Raw genomic sequence first — 17,498 nt, forward strand, 5'->3', positions numbered from 1 at the left:
TATTTGTTAACAGAGGGTCGACTCCAGAAGGACAGCCAATGTATTTGCTTCAGAGGTCAACGTGTAGCTTCTGAATTTCAGTCCAATTAGGTCAAAGTAGCTCATATGTGACATCCTGCTGCAAGCCCCAGGCTGTGACTCACAGGGCCTTCTGCTGCTGCTAACAATATCAGCTTTAAAAATTCTGATAAAGGACCTTAGAAAATACATAGAGTACTTGAGCCCAGACACCTGATGCAAATCGTGTGCATCTTTCCTTTTCTCTGCAACCCTAAATTTATTATTAAATTCCTGTTCCCCAAATTGGGCCTGTGGAAAAGGATCTTGGTAATCCTAGTGTCTTTTATCATTTCCCAAACCGCAAACCTTTTCTATAAAAATATCCAGGCCCCTTTCTACTATCACTTCTGAATTTAATTTACTGGGTGTTTTTGCCTCTAGATCTCATTTTTCAGGAGTGCAACTGTAGAATTGAACCCTTAAAGAGTTGGGTTGGGTGTCTAAGTCATCTAAAGCAGTTCTCTAAGACACAGGATTAAAATTTTGCATTTTCTCCCACTGCATTTTGGAGAGAAGGTCAAAGGAAGGGTGGTGAAGACATTGAACCATCTAGACCAAGGCTATCAGGGCATGAAGGTGTGTGCAGGTGCAGACCTGGATGTCCTCCCATTGAGTCGGACTGAAAGACAGACACTGGGACACTGAAGTGGGCTCTCCAGAAAGGCTGCCTGCTGGAAATACCCAACAGTTATGAGAACCACCTGGATTTGAAGTTGAACTGTTACCTGGACCTCCAGAGACAATTCAAAGAAGCTGCTTTTGGTGAACTTGGGGTGAAACGTTAGGATGATGGGCAGAGCATCTCATGATTTGATGTCCAAATTATAAGAAAGTGCAGTTGGTTTTGGTAAAGCTTGCATTTTAAAGCTGTTTAAATTAGACTTTATGAGACTGTTAGAGATTAAAAGACAAAGAAGTTCAGTAGAAAGAGCATGACACAAAAAGACCTGGCTCCCAATGTCACCCTGTTACTCAGTCAACATCTAATGTTGGGTAACTCAACCTTTTAGGGCCTAATTTTCCTTAGGGATTAAAAAATCACCTACGAAGTCTTTTCTAGCTCTACAATTTTCATTTAAAAATATTTTTTGGAGGGAAATATAAGTTAGGAGTTTGAGATTAGCAGGTACAAGCTACTACTTACAAAATAGATAAACAATGTGCTCCTACTGTATAGCACAGGGAACTATATTTACTATCTTGTAGTAACCTAATATGACAAAGAAAATATATACATATAACTGAATCACTATGCTGTGCACGAGAAACTAACATTGTAAATCAACTATATGTCAATTAAAAATAAGTAAATATTTTTCTGACTTCCTTTCTACATTAATATTCAAATGAAAACATGCAGAACAAACTTGAGTGGGTGAGAAAGAGATGTTGTCATTAACCCTTACTCCTCCCACCTTTACTACCCCTAATAAAACTCACAGCTCCCTAAGCTCCCGCTAACACTTCTGTATTTTCTCATCGGGAATCTCTCTGGGTCAATGATAACAGATGGGTACTTTTTACTCAGTTGTAAATAAAAAGGCCATTAGACGATTAAATCAATATTTAGACATTCAGATAAATTAACTACTAGCTAGTTTACACAGTTTCCTTCATGTGCATATTATATATTTTTAACAATTATATAAATAACATATAACTAGGTAATCATTCAAAAATTTAAACACTACAGAATGTCTGTCCCTTCCATCCTCCAATCTCAATCTTATTTCCATACTACAGAGCCAACCACTGCTAATGCTATGGTATGTATACCTCCCAAGCCATGTTTATTCCATTTATATGCATATGTATATACAAATAAACATGCAAATTTTTGGACACATAAAGAGATTGTGTTCAATTATGCACAATCCTTGAAAAGCTCAAGAAGTACAACCTTTGAAGAATCACAGCCACCAATTTTTCGATAACCCGTGTTTTATAGGAAACTAAGCTTACAACAAGGTCAGCTCTGTTCTCCAGGAAGATGACTGGTGAGATTTAATGAATTTTTATATCTTAGTTTTCCAAAGACTTGTGGAAAGATTGCTTCGACTGAATGGATTAAATAGTATCTGTCGAGATAACAATGATAAACAACCCTATTTCTGGACCTAACCCTATTAATTACTTCAAAGTGTGTTGTAAAATCCACAACACGTAATTTTTATCCCCCATTATCTCTCTTTCTATAAGTCTTTATGATGTCTTGACAGGTTGAGGCTTTATGCTGGGGTGGCTGTTTTTCTTTAGGAGCAATGAATATCACAAAATCCAGTGTACTCCATTGCCAGGCTCCAAATTTGGATTGGTTTGTTCAGCCTCTTACTCCCACAGCACCCAGGACATATCTTTACTGTAGCAATCTTCACATTACGAGACAAATTGCACCAGACCTAGGATGAGCATCTGCTTTAATCTGCTGTATTCCAGCACCTGGAACACTGCCTGGTACACACCTAAGTGTTCAATAGCTATTTGTTTGTTCAACTAGATATGTTTCACGGAATCCCTGTTTTGCTGTAGGCTCTTTGGTGGTGAGGACTATAATATATTCATCTTTATATTTCTGCAACTAGTATTAGAACATAATTGGTGCTCAGAAATATCTGTTGAATATTTTATAAAAAAATAAAAACAAGTGAATCAATAAAGGAGTAAGGAAATGAATGAATAAAATAAGGATAGGCTATTAACACCAGAAGTGGATATCACTGTTAATGAAGTGAACTTGTCTGAGTCTCAGTTTTCTGAATTGACGGCTTCTTTGATTTGCTTTCAGGGCCTGACTCTTACTTTTCCCTAAGCTACCTCGGCGTGCTATCTTTTCCTTTGCAAAGAAAATCCTGGGTCCTTCAAGTATGATAAGGGATATATAACTTTTTAACAGATTCTCTTAAAAGATCTGCTCCTGAGGAACCATCATTTCAGTAATGGTTGATTTCTAAGATTTCCAGTCTGTTCTACATACAACATACCAAAGGTTCATGTTGCATACAAGGCAAGATATGATCATCTTCATTTCCACATTCTTTAGATTGCCTCTGAAATGTACAACTTGTGTGTATGTGTCTGTATGTGTCTCTGTATGCTGATAATCATTTTATTTATACAGTTACTACCACTGAGTTTGGTCCTGGACGAGAACAAGAAAGAATTAAGGAAGTACATTAATAACCTTATCAGGAAAACCTTACAGGAATTCCTTGTACCAGGAGGTCATATTGGCCTGAAATAATTCTTATTTCTTATCTGCTCCACAACTTACTCCTAAGAAACTGCTACTTGAGGACTGTTCAAAACTTTTACCACCAAGCCAAGACTGCTTGGGTTATTTCTCTTTGTTATTGCATTTCTGTGTGCACAGATCTTACCTTTTCAAATATTTATCTAATTGCATTTACTGAGAAGTAATTGCTTGTCTCACATATTTTATTCACAAAAGACTTGTACAACTGCCACTCAGATCTAATCGACATGGGCTAACTAAATTAAGTTAGTGAAATTGTCATTTTAGTTATAATAACAAATGGATAATATCTATTAGGATTTCTGAAATACTGAAAATAGTTTATGTATCTCTAGCATAATCTTTATGGACATCTGTGGACTGGGAGACTAGTTATTTATAGAATTTCCTTAAGTTTTAAGATCTTGAATAAGGAATTGGAAGAGGTAGGCAAAGAACACGAAAAAGAACCAACAAGTATTTATCAAGTGATTCCTGGAATCACAGTCCAGGAATATATATATATATATATACATAAACACACAGACATACATACAGCTCATTCTGTATCTTCTAAAGTTTTATCCTTTCTGGGTTAAAGCTGTGTGATTTACTTGCCATTTAAAGTACTCAGTGTGAGAGCACAAGGATACATCTGTCATAACCTTACGCTGTCATGTTAAATTACACGCCAACCATAGGTACCATGGGAAGTACGACAAGCAGGTTTAAAGTGACATTTAGATTAGATGTGGTGGATTTATTCACCTACTGGCTGGGTCTGATTCAATATTTTTCTCCTCTGATTTATTGTAATAAAATATATTAGCATAAATTTTTTTTCTTATGTTACATTCAATGCAACCAGATTAGAATTTTATCTTAAATTTGGTTCTTTAGAGTGGACGTAGAGTTAGCTTAAGTGAAGCTAATGCTGCATTTTGTCATTTGTTAGTTGTTAAGCAAGTTTAGGAAATGTGTTGGTGTTTAGTTTTATTTGATGTTTCTTAGAATTCCATGACTACTCTGAATCATAACATTTAAAGAGCCTGATGCTTAATAAATACTGCAGGATTTTATCTAATATAAAACCAGTCATGCTCTAGGAGAGTTAACTGATCTTATTGGAAAGTCTTGGAAAATCTCTGAGAACAGTTGTTTTGCCATAGATTTAGACAGCACATATGTGGTATTTGGTGACACTGATACCACATTAAATGGTATCTTCAAACCTCCCTTTAACCAGTGGGACTATTCTACCTTCTTACTGCTTTTCTCTTCTCTATGTACCAGCTCCCTATTTCTCTCTAGGCACTTGTTAAATAGTTTGTAAGAAGTCTAATTTCTTCTCTTTTCTTGTTCTATCTGTCTTTGGGATATAAGTTAAATTCAGGCAGACAGAGGCAAATAGAGATGTAAAGAACTGAGATAAAAAGAAAAAAAAAACTACCAGAATACTCAGTCCAGAAAAAACAGAGGCGTCTGTATATCTTGCAAATGCAAATTTGGTAGTAGTGACAGAACATGGATAGATCCAATTAAGTCTAACTTATTGGGGAGGAAGGATAGGGGTGGGGGGGACGAGGCAAGGGACAGGGTGGGGTGAAACTCAAAGTGGGTGTCCGCTGGTCAGCAGACAGAAGTGTGATTTTCTAAGAGGTCTGTGCTTGGGTGCGTATCCCACATGACGGAGCCCCTTCTTCCAACAATGATAGCCCTCAGTTTTTAAGTGAGGAACTCAAAGGCTCAATGCAAGGGCTGCACATTCTGGATAAACTCAAAAAGGAATGAGCTCAGACAAGATGAACTCCATCAGAGGTCTCAGGCAAGAGCATTAGAGTGACAATGGTCTTGGTTTCATCTTGATTTTAGGATAATCATCACCATACAAAACCTAACAGACTCAAAAGAATGCTCATAATAATACTAATCCTAAAATTCATATAATGCTTAAAGCTCTTTTCCAAGGGCTTTCTCATCTGTTATTTACTTTAATCTTTCCAGTGCCTCCAGGGCATGAAGGTTAGGTGTTGTTATCCTCATCCTACTGATAAGGGAGCCAAGGCCCAGAGCAGCTGTCACTTGCTCAAGGCCACAGATGCCAGCAGCCGAGTGCTCAGGGACCCAGCATGTTCTTTGATTTCTGTTAGAAAATGCCACCCTGTGCAGAAGTCCTGTCCTTTCATGGTCTTCCTTTCATTGATGTCGGGGAGATTACTCAGCGGGTAGCACTCGACCTGACCACCTCTCTGGATGGGCCTCCTTCCTTCCACAGGCCAGAGCTGGTGGCCGCCAGAGGAGGATTCTTTTCTCACCACCCTGTTCATTCCACCCCAAGCACAGATTTCCTGTCTTGATAAGAGGAGCCTGGCTCCAAGAAGTGGGCGTGGCATTGCTGAAAAGAAAGTTCTGTGCTTTTCTTCTGAAGCCACATGGAAAAGTCTCAGTCCTCAAGCAGTTGCTGGCACTTTCCAATGAGTTTTCTGTGGCGAATAACCCCAAATGCTTTACAAAGGGAATAGCTTGCAGATGTGGGTATGATAACCTGTGAAGCATGACTTAAATATAATAATTGTCTCTAGCCTGCTCTTAACTGTGGCGTCAGAGTTTCTACTATGTCATTAGGGAAAGAATTTCCAAGTCTTGGAACACACTAAGCGAAGCTTCTGGCATTCACTGTTTTAACAAAGTTAATTGGCTTCTAACCAAAAATACAGGGGTAAAGTATGTGGGAATAGGAAAGGACTAAAATAAATGAAAGTTGCAGAGGGTCCAAAAGCTAAAAAAAAGGTTTTTGTTGCTATTGTTATTAAGCTTAGAAATAATCATTTATCTCTTTGTGCTTAACCCATTGTCTTTTTATTGTTGTTGTTCTGGATTCTCTCATCTTTCTCAGTGAAGTAACTAATATAAAGGTGAATGTTTGCTTTGCAGACTTTCTTTACCAGCCCACCTCATCCTGCTGAGCAGAGCCAACTAGCAAAAGAGCCATAGAACTTTAGGGATAGATGAAGTTTAGTCATTATCCAGTCTAGTTTCCCATCTAACGAGGAGATTTCATCTACTAATCCTTGGCAGGTGGTCCTCCAGACTCCCTACCTTCCAAGACCTCATGTTTGGATGGTTATTTCCATTAGAATGTTCTTTGCTATCCTGGATTTGTATTACTCATACGTTCTAGTTTTACCCTCAGGAACTAGACAGGACTAGTTTAGTTTTTTCTATCATAAGCCTTCAAATAATTCATGGGGAAGAAAATCATACTTCCCTTACAGCCAGGATAACTAATAAGTTTTGTCTCATTGGCCAACTCCAATAGATTGGATAGTGGCTGCATGGAGGGCTCTAAGCTGGTAACATGCCCATGTAGGAAAGAGAATCATGATTGATTAATAATGTCTGCCAGTTTGGTGCAGCCACTATGGAAAACAGTGTGGAGATTCCTCAAAAGACTAGGAATAGACTTACCGTATGACCCAGGAATCCCACTCCTGGGCTTGTATCCAGAAGGAACCCTACTTCAGGATGACACCTGCACCCCAATGTTCATAGCAGCACTATTTACAATAGCCAAAACATGGAAATGTCCATCAACAGGTGACTGGATAAAGAAGATGTGGTATATTTATACAATGGAATACTACTCAGCCATAAAAACTGACAACAGAATGCCATTTGCAGCAACATGGATGCTCCTGGAGAATGTCATTCTAAGTGAAGTAAGCCAGAAAGAGAAAGAAAAATACCATATGAGATCGCTCATATGTGGAATCTAAAAAACAAAAACAAACAAAAACAAAGCATAAATACAGGACAGAAATAGACTCATGGACAGAGAATACAGACTTGTGGTTACCGGGGGGGGGGGGGGGTAGAGGGTGGGAAGGGATAGACTGGGATTTTAAAATTGTAGAATAGATAAACAAGACTACACTGTATAGCACAGGGAAATATACACAAAATGTTATGATAAATCACAGAGAAAAAAATGTGACAATGAGTGTGTATATGTCCATGAATGACTGAAAAATTGTGCTGAACACTGGAATTTGACACAACACTGTAAAATGATTATGAATCAATAAAAAATGTAAAAAAAAATACTTCCAATGTGGTCTGATTAGATCAGAAAACAATGGGACTATGATATCTATTAAAACACATTACCACAATGTGGTCAGCAACTGGGTTTCTTTGTGTGACTCATAGACAGCATGTGGCCTACTACCACCCCTAGGTCATTTTCATATAGCAGTCAAAAAGGCAGTGTAATTTGAGGGGTACCACAAGGCCCCAACTACCCCAAAATATCTCCCCATTAGACTGTCTGGTCCTGTAGTCTCTGTCTATGTAGTCTGACCTCCCTCCATTAGAGTTACTTCTTTGGCTTAGACAATTGTGGTTGGGTAAATGAGTTGAGTCTAAGCTGCTCCTATCAGGATACCAGGAGTCATTAACACATTGATGCAGAGTGGCTTTTTCATTGATTCAATGAATATTCATTGATTGCCTGTCATGTGTGAGGCATTGCTTTAGGTTCTGGGGATAAGGCAATGAACAAAAGAAACAAGACTTCCTGTCCTAATGGAGCTTGCATAGTAATGTGGGAAGACAGACACTATAACCAATAAAAGCTGCCACAACAATATAACAAAAATAATAAAAATAGGTGTTCCTAAATATTTTAGAGAAAAAAATGGAGCTGAGGAGAGAAAGGGGAAGTGGCAGCAGAGGAGATGGTTGCGATTTAAAATCAGAGAGGGCCTCACTTAGAAGATCAAATCTGAGAAAAGCCCTGAAGGAGATGAGGGAGGAAGCCACATGGAGATCTCAGGGAAAAGCACCAACAGAGTGGAACAGCAGGTGCTAAGGTGTGAGAGAATGCTTAGTGTAGCTGAGGAACAACAGGAAGACAGAATGGCTAGAGAAGTGAACAATGAGAAAAATAGTAAGAAATGAGTGGAGAGAGAATGAGGCCAGGTTGTGCAGGTTGTACAGGCTACTGTAAGGTCTCGGCTTTCCTTCTAGGGGAGATATGAGGCCACAGGAAGGTTTTGAGCAGAGTGGTAACATCATCCGACTTGGTTTTGAAAGGATTCCTCTAGCTGTTGTGTTGAGAATAGACTATAGGGGGGTAAGGACAGAAGCAGGACAATTCATTAGAAGGTTCTTAGTTTGATCCAGTGGAGAGATTTTCATGGCTTGGACCAGGATGGTAATTAAGGAGGTAGTAAAAAATGCTCTAAATCTGGATACATTTTGAAATATAGACTCTAAAGAATTTGTGGATGTTTAGATACGGAGTATGAGGGAAAGAAAGCAATCAAGAATGGCGCTAAGGGGAGGGTATAGCTCAGTGGTAGAGCACATGATTAGCGTGCACGAGGTCATGGGTTCGATCCCCAGTACCTCCATTAAATAAACAATAATAATAAATAAACCTAATTACCTCCTCCCACAAAACAAACAAACAAAAATTTTAAGAGTGACACTGAGGTTTTTGAATATGAGCATCTATAAGATCAGAGGTGCCATCACTGATGTGGGGAAGATGGGGACCAGCAGACACAGGGGAGAAAGTCTGGACTTTCAGACATCTGAGTGAAGGTATCAATCAAGCAGTAGGATCTATTAGTCTGGAGTCCAGGAGAGCAATGTAGTCTGGAGATGCATAAATTCCTCAGCATGTAAATAGCCATTAAAGCCCAGAGGCTGGATGAGGTCACCAAGGGAGTGACTGCACATAAGATGAGAAGACAAAGGCAATACAATGAGTCCTGAGACAATACAACTACCAGGTCAGGTTGCTGAGATCAGCAAAGGTGTCCGAGAAGAAGTGACCAGTTTACAGAAAGAAAGTCATGACAGGGTGGTGTCCTGGAAGCTCAGTGAGGAAAAGTGTATCCAGGGAGACGGAACAGTCCATGGTGTCAAATACTACTGATGGGTTAAGTAAATGGAGGATGGACAATAACCACTAGATTTAGGAACCTGGAGGTTGATGGTGCCTTTGATAAGAGCAGTTTCAGTGAAATGGTTGAGACAAAAGCCTGATTGGAATAGATTCAAGGGAAAATGGGAGGAGAGAAATTTGAAATGGCAAGTATAGACAAAACTTTTTATGAGTTTTTCTGTAAAAAGAGCATAGAAGTGGGGAGCAGATGAAACTGTAGCTAGAGGGGGAGGTAAGGGCAATAAATTACTATTTTTAAGATGCGAAAATTATAGGACTTTTTTTCCCTTTGATGGAAATGACCTGGTAGTGAGGGATTTTCAGTTTAACTATTTCTCCTCAGAACCTGTGGTGGAGATCCAGGACAACATTTTTGATGGGAAGAAGAAGGTCTGATTCTTGGAATATTCTACGAAGTAGGCAGGCTGTGATGGAGAAAGCAGCCCTTTGGAAGCTGGGTTAGCAGGATGTCAGCATGAGCCTACTGGTGTGGATAGAATTGTGTGTGGCAGGGAATGGGATGGATCCCAAAGACAACTCTCTCTGCTTCATCCCAATGTGAGATCTTCCTTAAGAGCACAAAAATCAGGCAAAAGTCCACCCTAACATGTCATATTGCATTTGTGTTTCCACTTGTTTTTTGTTGTTGCTTTCTCAGTTAATCAAATTGTATTTGTTAAATATCTCCTGATTCGATCTAATTTCCCCTTTAATCCAATTCACCTTTATGTCTTAGCTTCCTAAGACTCAGAACAAAAGGTGGTTTTTTAGCTATAAAGTTCTCTTTATTCCTACTAATACTGATTTCTTCCCCAATTTCCCATCTGCTTTTATTTCTTTTCTTTCAAGTGTAAATCTCAATGAGACCTAAACAGTTAGCATCTTATCATCCTCCCTGCTATATATATATTGCATCTGAGACCCACCTAGTTATCCAGAGTTGGGATGCCTCTGAAACAGGTGGCTCCCTGTGGGAGAAGAGAGCATATTGCTTGCTTGCTTGCTTGCTTGCTTCCTTCCTTCCTTCCAACCATCCATCCATCCAATTAATCTTTACCTAGTACTTACTCTGCACCAAGTACTGTTTCTGGCACTTGAAGGGTCAACAGGGAACAAGGCACACATGGGTCCTTTCCTTAGAAGTCTTGTATTATAGTAGAGGAGACAGATAATAAGTAAAATTGTAATCCAAATTACTGTGATAAGTGCAATGAAGAGAATGCTAAGGATGTGATATAAAATAGCACAGAAAAGGAAGGAGGGTATTTTCTTTTGGTAGGGTGGTCAGGGAAGGCCTCTTCATGTATAATCCTTTCCCTATCCCCAACTAGAAGTGACACCCTTTCCCCAGTGAGATGGGTGGGGAATGGGACTCTGTATGGTGTCCATTGCATTATTTGCTCCTAAACGCTCCCAAGCCTATCTGTGAAGTTAGAGTGAGACCTGGATGTACCACTTTATTTATTCCTAGGTAAGATTATGAGAATTTAGCAAGAGTCTTCATCTAATAGAAATGGACACTGGCAGGTGGGGTATTCTCCCTCTGATGCCTGGGACAATCTGGCAACTCGTGGGACTCTTCCAGGACTCCCAGGTCCAAGAGCTCTGCCCTGGGTTTGGGGAATAAAGGGCTGGGAGTCAGGGTACTAGGGTGGTTCAAAATACTAGGGTGGTTCAACCTTAGGGGAAAAAGCAAACATTGGTGGAATATTTAGAAATCACTATTAGTTATACACACTGAGTATTGAATCAGAAGGATTTTTAATTCAAACAGGACTATGAGTTAACATAACCTGATGGTGACCTGTCAAAGTGGGCATTAACAAATCTGCCCCCTGCCACCCCACCAAGTTAGGTACAGTAAGACCAGTTTGCTTGCCTAATGCCAGTATTCATAGTTTATCATCCATCACACCAAGTGATACTGAGGGGAAACTAATACTGGCATGAGAGATAACCAAATGTCCACCAAAATAAACACCAGGGGCCAAGATGGCTTGGAAATTCAAATACAGAACAACCAAAGACGTTTGTTGCAGATGGAACAAGAGCCACAGGAACAGCTCGGACAAGAAGTTTAAGCAAAGAATATTTTGAGTAAGAGCCTCTTCTCACTGATGTGACAAATGACAGGACACCCACAGGTATGGAGGGGGAAGCATACCTGTTACTTTTAACCACTTTTTACTTTTCAGCATATATAGTAAGCACTTCTGAATGCAGTAGAGCAAAGATTGCCAAAGGGTCTATATAATTTAAAGTCTATGTAATTTAAAGGAATTGGGGGTCCTGCTGATAAATACTATTGGTTGAGGTTTATCTCTGTCGTCTCCCTTGAGTGCCTCCTCCTGCAGCCAGGCTCCTCCCAGCCCAGCCGCATGAGAGAACACTGAATGCAGTACATTTTTTAGTGGAGGTACTGGGGACTGAACCCGGGATCTCATGCATGCTAAGCATGTGCTCTACCACTGAGCTATACCCTTCCCCCAAGTGCATTTTAAAGTTTACAATTTAGTTCAGTCCACCCTAATCTAATCATGGACTCACAGTGAATAAAATTACCCCTTCCTGTCACACGAGACTTAAATCTCTCCACCGTGTTTCTACTCGGTTCCTTATTTCTTGTAACTCGGGTTGTGTTGGCCTTCCTAATGGTCCTCGACTTTAATCGCTCCCATGTGTTCAATATTACATGGTAATTTGGTCGTGAAAGAGTACTAGGCTAGGAGCCAGTTTCGTTCCACTCCTGGCTTTGTCACTAATTAGCTGTGACTCCAACAAGTTCATTCATCTCTGTCTTGGTTTACAAAGTCCTCCTCTCAGCCCAGCTTCCTCTCCTCTGCTTTGACCTCTGCAACACGGAGGAACGGGAGGTGCAGCTCTAGGAAAGTGCTTAGAGACTTCACACCTAAGAAGTGGAGATGAGGGGAAAGCAAGGAAGACATTCTCACCTCCATCCAGATGTACAAACCCTCCTGCATCTGGACCTGACTGCTTCTTCCCTCCTGATGCAATGGAGGGTGTGTTCCTCTCCTAGCAAAGCCCAGATCCTGCATCTGGGGTCTGAATTCACCCCCCTTTCCCTTTCAAGTGTTATTCCCTGTCATCTCCTCTTCTTCTATCAGCTGCCTTCTCTAGGATCAGTCCTCAAGTCTGCAAATATGCTCTTGTATCTCCCCAGATTCTTCCCTGGTCCCCTATGCCCCTTGAGTTGCTGCTCCATTTCTCAGCTCCCCATCACAGTCTTTTCTTTAAAAAGGTATCTTGGCAAAGCCTTCAAACAGGCTCCTGTGTGGTTCCTGCCCTGCCATGTCACTCCCTCCCTTTCTCCCCATATGCTTACTTCACAACCTAGTGTTATATACCTAGTCATGATATTAGATGTGCTTGTGTTACATTATTATGCCTAAAAACTCTCCACCTTTGAGTACAGCAGTATAATTTGTGTATATTTTTTCTTGTATGATTCTTTGTATGTCCTGGAATTAATAATTACTTCTTTAAATTTTTGCTTGATTTTCTATGTCCCATTACTATTTTTATCCCGATGACTTAGTGGCATTGTAAATGGCTCTCTAAATATTTCCCATACTTTGCATCCATCCCACTTCCTCCCCCACAACCCTGAGACCTCCCTCTGGGAACCCTCCATCCTTTTGCTCTAATCTGAGCCTGTTGTTCTCTAGGTCTGCTACTCAGCTGTCATCTGGGGACTTCCCTTGACTGTCCCTTGATGATATAAATGTGGTTCAAGAAATTTTATCTGGCAGCCTTTTGTGGGACATATTGGGGCCAGGAGAGGTGGAAGCGAGAAGACTAGTTCAGAGGACTTTGGAATAAGCCCAGGCTTGAAATAATTAGAAGAATTTCAAATGCAGGCTTATGAGTGAGTCACAGGCTCTTTTCGGGTTTAGTGATAGTATTTCCAGAAGACATAATAATAATAACAATAACAATATTATTACTGTTGTTGTTGTTGTTGTTATTATTATTATTATTATTCCTGTATCAGTCAAGGTTCAGTCATGCAAGCAGGGTCACTATGGGTGTAATAGGATAAGAGGTTTACTTTATAACTAGATTTTACACAACTGTGGGAGGAAAGGAGAAGTGGAAGACCAGAGGATTCACCAGCTCTTCAAACTAGAACTCAAGCACGTCCAGCCACTGAAATGAGATCATGAAGGGGGTGGGAAAAGTCTGGGTCCTCAGCCTCATGCCTAGTGATGACTGGGCGCCACTGTTGGTCAGTAATCTGGAAGAAGGGCTAGGGAGCAGAGAGCCAGGATAAGCTGGACCTTGCTGGCATCGCTGCATCCATCTGTCACTTCTAACTACATGATGTCCAGAGAGCAGTGGCTAATGCTTTTCTTTTGCACAAGTACCTCCCTTGGCCAACTCTAGCCAAGGATCACCTGGATGAGGGAAACACAGCTCCAACTTAACTAAACTGACAACTGGTTATTATGGACTGAATTATGTGACCATCTCTCCCACTACCCCCCAAATTCATATGGTGAAGTCCCAACCCCTAGAACCTCAGAATGTGACTGTGTTTAAGACACGGTCTTCAAAGAAGTAACTTAAGTTAAATGAGGTCATTAAGGTGGGCTCAATCCACTATGACTGATGTCTTCATGAGAAGACATGAGAAGAGGAGATGAGGACATAGACACAGAAGGAAGACCATGTGAAGACACAGGGAGGAGAAGACAGCCCCCTACAAGCCAAGGAGAGGGGCCTCAGAAGAAATCAACCTTGTCAACATTGTGCTCTTAGTCTTCCAGCCTCCAAAACTGTGAGAAAATAAATTTCTGTCATCTACGCCACCCCATCTGTGGTACTTTGTCATGGTAGCCCTAACAAACTAATACACTGATCAATCCAGCACAATGCCTTACATTTGTATATTGCTTTATACACAGAAAAGCATTTCAACCTGGTAACAGCAAGCCCTGAGAATCATAGAAAACACTTACACAGAGTTACTATGTGCTAGGCATTGTTCTGAGCACTTTACAGATACTAACGTATTTAATCCACACATCAATCTTATGAGATAGATGATTATTTTCATTCCCATCTTACAGAAGAGGTAAATAAAAGCACAGATAACTCAATTCATTTGCTTAATGTCATACAGCTAGTAAATATGGACGCCAGGATGCAAGCCCTAGAAGTCTAACCCCATGACCTCATCCTGCCCTTGACTCTGGCCTCCCCAGCACCTGACCTTTCTTTCCACTTGTGTGGTGTCACCCTGCTCACACATACACGTCTCATGCTCCATCTTCCCCTTTGTGGGTCATGAATCTAACTTCCTTGTCCTCTTGGTGGATTTCTGCTTTTGTTCACGGGGGAAATCTGCAGGGGAACCCGTGTGCATTTCCCATGGCCCTCACAGGGCCACATGCACCCCTGACCATGGGGCTGGGACCCCAGGTCTCTACTTCCCAGAAGGGAAAGCCTCACTCTCGGAATGACGGGGTAGTCATGTGATGTAGGATTGTTCAGATGACAAGCAGAGCCAGGTAGTAGGTATTTCTTTCTGGAATCAAATTTGATTTTGATGACGTCACTTCTCCTTACAGGTCCCCTGCCTTAGGTCATGTGATCATTCATGTCGCCCAAAACGGCAATTCTAGACAGGGTCCACTTCGTTCCCAGAAATTACGTGTCTTTGAAACCTCTCTTGCTTGTACCAAAAGGCACTAAAATCTGTTACAAACAAAGAGGTATGTTTATCTGAGTATGTCAGTGATCTCTGCTTGGTTCCAAAATGGCAGGATGAACTGCACCTGGAACAGAGGCAGCAGGCAGCCAGTTGAAATGCCCAGGGAGCCCAATGAAACAGAGACCTTGTTTCTCGTTGCCAGTGAGACTGAATTATAATTACCCACACCACTTCCCACAACAGTTGGTTATGTTCTACTTGGGGCTTCTGAGGGAAGGGCAATCCTACTGTTGCATTAAAAATGTGCATTTCCTCTACACATTAAAAGAATCACCTGATACCTTTCCCATTCATGTAACCCACCCCTACAGAGACCCTACAGAGAAAATGTTAGGACTACCAAGCACTGTGTAGACTGAAATAGCATATAACAACAGCAACAATTTGATGAGCACTTGTTATGCACCAGTCACTGTTCCCAATATTTTGTATGCAGATCTTTTAATTCTCACAACACTTATAAGGTAGATACCATTTTTTATCATCCTTTTACTGGTGAGGAAATTGAGGCCCAGAGAGTTTAAAGAGACTCATGGGACTAGTGAACAGTGGAGCTGGAGTCTGAACCCAGGCCTTGTACCTTCTAAGCCCCTGCTTAAAACTACTAAGTGTCCCTCCCTGAGGAAGAATAAAAATGAATGACTATTTTTCTCCACTGATGACTTTTTTTTTCTGATTCTGAATTCATTTTGTGTGTGGTCGTGACCATCATGGGAAGGGGAGGAAGGAGGCATGTGAAGGCTCAGTAGGGTATGATCAGTCATGCCTTTTGCATCTTAAACCTTCCTCTCGCTGATCTCATCTAAGATAGCAGAGTCCTGACCACTGGGCCTGAAGTACAGGCCTGTTTGCCACAGAACACTGAATTCAGGAGCCTGTATTGGCTGGAGGAGCAGGAAACTGATGGGTGCCAAGTCAGCCCAGACACCCTCACTCTCTTAGGGGCTGTGACCCCACTCCAAACTACTGGATTATCTCTTTCCTTTCTTCTACTGCCCAGCTTCTTAAAGACCAGCCGTATTTCTCAGGGCTCTTGATTACAAGCCACAGAAGCCAGTTCTGGTGAATTAAAATGAGACAGGAGGGAAGGGGGCAGGGCACAACCAGTGAAGGAATGACACAGCAATTGAGGACAGGACAAACTGGTTGGAAGCAAGACAGTGGAAGATTCGACTTCCAGTAGACTTTGGGCCTCATGGCACTGCACTTTCCTTTTGCAACAGGCCCCACTAATTATGTAGTTGGTCCTGCAGAAAAGCTGTATCAATACAGACTTGTTGAGATATCATTAGTGCCTCATAGCAGGCTAAACCAAGGTTGGCAAACTTCTTCCGTCAAGAACCAGAGAGTAAGTGTCTTAGGTTTGGCAATTGTACTCAACTTTGCTGTTGTAGCTTGAAAACAGCTATAGACATTATGTGAGCTAGTGAGTTTTGTAAACTTCACTGGCAAAAACAGGCAGGCTGAATTTGGCCCATGGGCTGTAGTTTGTCATCCGCTGGGCTAGACAATTGTGCTTCATCTTAGGTGACCAAGAGTTTGTCGGAGATACGTAAGCAGGGTGGGCAATATTCTATACCCCTTAGTCATACATGGAATACTGTCACAGTCTTTGCCATAATTGAACTATTCATACTATTGCTTTCCTAATAGTTAACACCATGCAAAAAGCTTTACGTGTATTAGAGCATCTTACAATCCCAAATAGCCTCATGAACTCTGAATTATTACCACCCTCACTTTGCAACAGAAACCAGGTTTCAGAGGATAAGCAACTTGACCAAATCACACAATGAAGGACTGAGACCCAGCGCCTGCAGACTCCCTGTGAGCTCCATTCCACCCTCGGGTGGGCTGGGTGGCAGGCAGCTGGCTGCTAGCACTATTTGGAAATACTGATGTAGATGAAGAGTATATTGATTTGATTTTCGAAGGAAATAAAACACTTAAATTTTTTTTAAAATATAAGATGGCATATTGGCAGATTGAATGCCATCAGCTTTCTAATAACATCATCCTAACTCACCACCGTTGTGCTTTCTTGATGAGGGAGGTTATGGCTTAGAGACCTCACCTGGGTCTGCCCTCGGGATACCCACAGACGGCCTTGTGCATGTGTCATCCACCTTCTTCTACCAGCAAAGCCAGACGGGAAGTGTGGCCGAAAGTGCTAGCTGTAGGAAGGTGATGGGATATGAAGTATCTTTGCCTTTCAGTCTCTCTGTGGGCCAGATGCTTGGGTCCCAAGTGCTGCTACTGCTCCTCTGCAGGAGGCTGGTAGCCAACCCCAAGGCAGACACCTGAGGGACCCTCCAATGCTTATACTGAGTTCTCAAAATCTACCTCTTCTTCACAAATTCACATATGCCAAACATACCTTAAATCCATGATTTCTGGTTATAGACCCAGGATTGCCAATTCAGGAGAACGAGGAGGAAAGAGGAGGATGAAATCAGGGCAGTTTCTTCTCCATTTAGAATCGGGTCATCACCCTAGGGAGCAAAACAGGCACCCATCAC

At 41.2% G+C, this 17,498-nt stretch overlaps 1 protein-coding gene across 2 annotated transcripts in view; it reads right to left on the reverse strand.

Moving 5' to 3' along the window:
- PIK3R1 (phosphoinositide-3-kinase regulatory subunit 1) overlaps positions 1-17,498 on the reverse strand; it is a 562,158-nt gene that overhangs the window by 182,916 nt on the left and 361,744 nt on the right. For both annotated transcript variants that reach the window (XM_072958567.1, XM_072958568.1), the window contains one exon: positions 17,357-17,471. The gene's annotated coding sequence lies outside the window, so the exon portion shown is untranslated. The remainder of the gene's footprint in view (positions 1-17,356; positions 17,472-17,498) is intronic.

This window comes from Vicugna pacos, chromosome 3 (genome assembly GCF_048564905.1).
Source record: "Vicugna pacos chromosome 3, VicPac4, whole genome shotgun sequence".
NCBI lineage: Eukaryota > Metazoa > Chordata > Mammalia > Artiodactyla > Camelidae > Vicugna > Vicugna pacos.